We start from the raw sequence: 5,076 nt of genomic DNA on the forward strand, positions 1-5,076 counted from the left end.
GCAGCTTGCTGCCACAGGGAAACTGCTGCCAGATTCACGCTCTGCTTGAGAGCCCTGGGTTTGAGGACCATTGCCAGCGGGCTGGAGGCTTACGTGCTCTGGCTTGGCGGCGCAGTATCCCATCATATCCTCGAGCATACGGGTTGCCGCTGCGGTGTCATAGGCACTCGTGCTTTTCATGCCCTCGAGGGCCACGAGGACCGCATCTGTCTGCGAGGCCTCCTGCGAGGCCTCCGTGGAGCAGCTGCGGGGTCCGTCCTCCTTCTTGACCCAGGCCTCCATGGGGCGGCTGGGGGGACGGTCCTCATCCCCAGCCCATACCGCCGTGGGGCAGCGAGGGGGTCTCTGCACCATGCTGGGGCCGGGGCCCAGGCGAGACACAAAGACACAGTGGGGAAGGCGAGGTCCTTCACGGGGCCGTGGGGCCACGCCGGGGGGTGGCTGAGGGAGCTCCCTGGGGAGATCCCAGCCGTCTCCTCCCCACGCACTGAGGTGACACCGTGGGGCACCAGGTGACACCGTGGAGACCATGGGGGTCACAATGGGGGGGGTGGCAGGAGTCACAAAGGGCCCCGACATCACCCTTGGCTGGTCTCTGCTGCAGCTCCCGGCAGCAATGTGTCCCCAGGGGCTGGCTGGGGGGTGGGTTGGCGGCGGGGGCGGGCGCTGCTCGTTCGCTAATCACACAAGTGTCCCCTGTGAAGGGCCACCTCTGAGCCGCAGGTTGCCGTGTGGTTCTGAAAAGGGGAGGTTGGTGAGGGGTCCCCAGGTCCCCAGGGGCAGCCAGGGGGCTGGGGCACCTGAGGGCAGCTGGGGCAGGGGCAGCCATGGGGCAAACTGGCGGGGGGAGGAGGCCTAGGTGACCCTGACCCAGGGCAAGCAGGTGCCCCCCGTTGCTGCCCTAAAGCTCCCACTGACACCCCAAATAGCTCCAAACCATTCCCAAACCTTCCTAAAAGCCTCAAATACCCCCAGACTGCTCAAGTGCCCCCCCCAAGACCCAGAAAGACACACTGAAACCTGCCACAGAGGCTCCAAAATGCCTTCAGACTTTGCTTCCGAGGGCCAAAATCCGCCCAATAGCCCACACTGCTGCCTAAACACCCCCAAAACTTCCACAGGGCCCCCAGACATGCAAATCCTGCCCCGGGGCTGGTACTGGCAGCAGACAGGAGGGCTCCCCGCCACCTACTTCCCTCCAGGTCTTGCTGCCCTGAGAGGGAGACCACGATTGAGGGTTCCCCCCTTTCCCTAGCACTGGCAATTCCCCTCCATCCTTCCCTCCTCTTTTGCCCTTCTGCCCCTCTGCATGCCCCGTACCTCTCCATGCCTGCCCACCTCTCCGTCTGTCCCTGCCTCCAGCTACCACACTGCTCTTCCCCCATCTGTCTGCCTCTGTCTGCCTCTCCATGCCCCTCTTTCCTCTTTTCTCTCTCTCTGTCCAACTCCCCCCTCCATCTTTTCTCTCTCTCTATTCCTCTGTCCACCTCTACATCCCTCTTCTCTTCTCTTCTGCTCCCCATTCTCTGTGCGGTCCTGCATCCTTCCCTCAGCTCCCCCTCTCCCTCTTTTTCTCTGGGCCTCCATCCTTCTCTTTCTTTCCCCATCCCTCCTCCCAGCTCTCTCTCCCTCTCCCTCTGTCCAGCTCTGGCAGGCCCTGGCACCATGGGGCACACACCCACCTCGGCTGGGATGGAGGAAGAGTCTGGGCAGGGTGAGTGGGGCCTTCAGCACTCACAAGGATATACCCTGTCTCTTCCTTTCTCTTCCTCTTGTAAAGCAGAGGAGCGGAGGTTGAACCTCGAGTATCATTACATGAAGAGCACACAACCAGCCTGCGCCTGTAGCCAAGCAGTACTTGAGATGCCCTACTCCAAGGCACTATTTCCCGTGAGATATTTACCTGGCAATTTAAAACGTTCAGCAGGACTACAAGTACATTTTTGGAAAGAGGGTCTCAAGTGAAAACATTTAAAATAAAGTTTGTTTCTTAGGATAATTCTGAACACAAATGTGAAGAACCACTTATGATTGGTTTGAATGTTATTGTTTTGATAATAGATTTTCCAGTGTTAATGGTTAGCATTGTTTTGGCGATGGTTGGTGTTTTGATGATGGTAAATTGCATCCGATGGTAGGTATAGTCCGAGCACTGAAGGCTTCTCTCAGTAAGCTCTGCATCTGAAAGACCAAAAGGAAGCAATGTCATTCCCTGTCATGATATGCAGCATAAAACTATCTGGCTGAGGGTTTGATTTCTAAGCAGCAAAGGCTTGAACCTCCAAGCACCTTGATCTGCTCGGTGTCTGCAGGGATGAACTGACTCGAGAGGAAGGCTTCCAAAAGCCTTCCCCTCACTGAAAACTGACTGCATTCCGGTCAGTGCACTGCACTGAGGATTACGGTAAAACTAGCTGCTTTGATAGCAGCACATGGTAGACCTTAGCTAAGTGAAATTTGGTGGAAGTTTTGCCTAGAGGCTAAACGTGATGGCACCCTTGTTTTACCAGTGATTTTGCAGTCCAGCTGAAAAGAGGGGGAGACATGAGAAACACCTAGTTAAGAATCATGGGGAAATGGTTGATTATGCTGTAATCCTTGCTAATTTGTAACCCTTCTCTTGATATTTATCTTTGGCCTTCTTCTCCTTCTTGACTTTCTTGTCTTTTTTTCATTTCTGATGACCTGAAAGCTCTTTGTCCCTCTTTCTGTGAGTTTTTCCCCTATTTGGCCAGATTTGTTTTCTTTTGCTGGGAGAGGACGGAGCTGTCCATCCAAGCAAAGTGTTTGTCTTACCGGCTTTGAGCATGAGCTTGAAAACGCTTGTCTGTAGGGACGCTGACTGCAGGACAGTCACTGCTCCAGAAGACTCCTTCCAGCCTGGTTTTGATCCAGGAGCAGGGAGAGTCTTGGACGAGGATGGGATTTGAGCCCATGTGCACAGCGTAGAATAGATTAGCAGTGCATCACGGTAACGTCTTGGCCACCTCTTTGCCAACAACTTTGTTGTTGTCAGTTTGTGCCTTTCAGCTTTGGATAAAACAAATCCAGCTAGGCTGTGTTCTTTGGGACTTGTGGTTTTGTTTTGGAGCATCAGGGCCGACCCTGCAGGGGTGGCTTCTCGACCGCAGGGGGAAGTCTGAACGACGTGTCCTGTGTTCTTGTAGGCAAGCACTGCATCACACAGACCCACGCGCTCTCGTCTGGTGTGGGGATGGGAATTTCCCCTTTTCCTCCTGGGTTTCCCAGATCAGTTTGTGCGAGTGGAAAAGAGCATTCCCTGGTGAGCAGGGCAGGCGCGGGAAGGCTCCCAGCACATCAAGGGGCTGGTGAAGACACGGCCACGAGATGCTTTTGGGAAAGCATTTGGGATTCATTTGTGACTGCTCATGCTTCCCTTCCTTCTCCTCTTTGGAGGATGACACAGGGCAGAATGGCATGCCTTCACTAAAGCCTGATTTGTTATGCTTTGGCTGTAATAAAGCGTGTGCCTTGTGCTTGGTGCTGATCCCTGTCCTGTTGATCCTCCTCCCCGTTCCCTCCCAGTGTAACACCCCTGAGCATGACCCATCTCTGCACACCCAGAGGTGTGAGCAGGAAGGGCAGTGGCAGCAGCCCCACGAGCGATGACCCCTCTTTTGTCACAGCCTCCCCAGTTGAGGAGACAGGTCCTTCCTTGTGTAATTGCCCAGCTGGAGTCACCCTGACGCTGTCTCCTGGGTGTCACCCTGGAAGGACAGGCACAGTGAGAGAAGCACAGGGTTTCCGCCGCTTTGTCCGTCATAGCTCATGGTGATTGTGAGCAAAGCCCAGGGTGCTGGGCAGCATAGTCCCCCTGGCCCGCTGCCAAGAGGACTCTGTTCCTGGGTGCACTGGAACCACCAACCTTACAGTTAACAGCCGAACACACTCCCTGCAATCCCAGCTTCCCCCAACCCAGCCTGCGGGCCAGCAGGAGGGTGTGAATGCTGCTTTCTGCTGAGGCTCCCAGGGCACCGGGGGACAACAGGGCTGTGCTTGGCAAGGACATGTCATGGGACGAGAGTCTGTCCCAGCCCTTGGCAGGCTCCGAGGGGATGTAGCTCAGTGGAAGAGCGCCTGCTCCGCATGCAGGAGGTCCTGGGCTCAATCCCCAGCATCTCCAGGGGTGCTTTTGTCCTAAATCTCCATCCCCCCGCAGGGGTGAGGGATGGGGAATGGAGGCATCGCGCCTCTCCACAAATGGTGGGCTCACCCTCTCATGGGATGTCCTACGGCATGTGCAGCTCCCCAGGTAGGAAGTGACCAACCGGCTCACTATCTGAAATGACATCCCTGGGCAAGGGAAGAGGGAGTTAACACTGACACTGCTGGGATATGGTTTTATATGTTGCTACTTTTGCAACAACTTGCTTAGCCAGCAACAGGGAAACAGGCAGGAGCTGCTAGGTCACTGAGTGCATCAAAAAGCCCTCTCAGGAGAGATCACAGCCCTGCGGGACAGGAGGGGCGGCATGTATGAAGGCAACAGGACTGGATGCTGGCTGAGAGGTGTTTTTTAGCTGCAGCAGCAGGATAGGCCTGGACAGGCAGGCAGGCAGGTAGGTGCTGTGAAGGCATCAGGTGCACCTGACCACAGGAGGTGGGAGCTCAGCAGGAGGGAGAGGGGAGGCAGGTGGAGGTGGCCCCTGGGACATTGCTGATGAATCACTTGTGTCCCAGCAGCACCTGGCCAGCAGCAGGTGAGCAGGCACTGGGGTCACCACAGGCAGTGGGAGCTGATTCAGCAGCTGGGGAGGTGGGAGCTGGAGCAGGAGAGGGAGAGGCAGGCAAAAGCACAATGGTGGTGTGTTGCTTGTGAGGACGCGTCCATTACGCTCACCCAAGTGGCCAGCAGTGGGCAGGCAGGCATTGTGAGGTCATCGATGGCATCACAGAGGCTGCCCGCCTCTTGGGAGGAGGCGAGAGGGAGGGACAGGTGAAGGTGACAGGTGACATTGGTGGGTTTGATTGTGAGGTTTCCCCTTTCGCAGCAGCTGATTGGTCAGCAGCAGGTGGGCAGGTATGTGAGCGCCTCAGAGACTTCATGAGGTGGAC

The 5,076-nt window shown here is 56.2% G+C and overlaps 1 non-coding gene across 1 annotated transcript; it reads left to right on the forward strand.

The window, feature by feature from the left end:
* The first annotated feature begins 4,072 nt into the window (after nt 1-4,072).
* On the forward strand, nt 4,073-4,144 carry TRNAA-CGC (transfer RNA alanine (anticodon CGC)). Its single transcript has one exon. It is a non-coding gene; the product is annotated as a tRNA-Ala (tRNA).
* The last annotated feature ends 932 nt before the right edge of the window (nt 4,145-5,076 follow it).

The sequence above is a fragment of the Struthio camelus genome, chromosome 22 (genome assembly GCF_040807025.1).
Source record: "Struthio camelus isolate bStrCam1 chromosome 22, bStrCam1.hap1, whole genome shotgun sequence".
Lineage (NCBI taxonomy): Eukaryota > Metazoa > Chordata > Aves > Struthioniformes > Struthionidae > Struthio > Struthio camelus.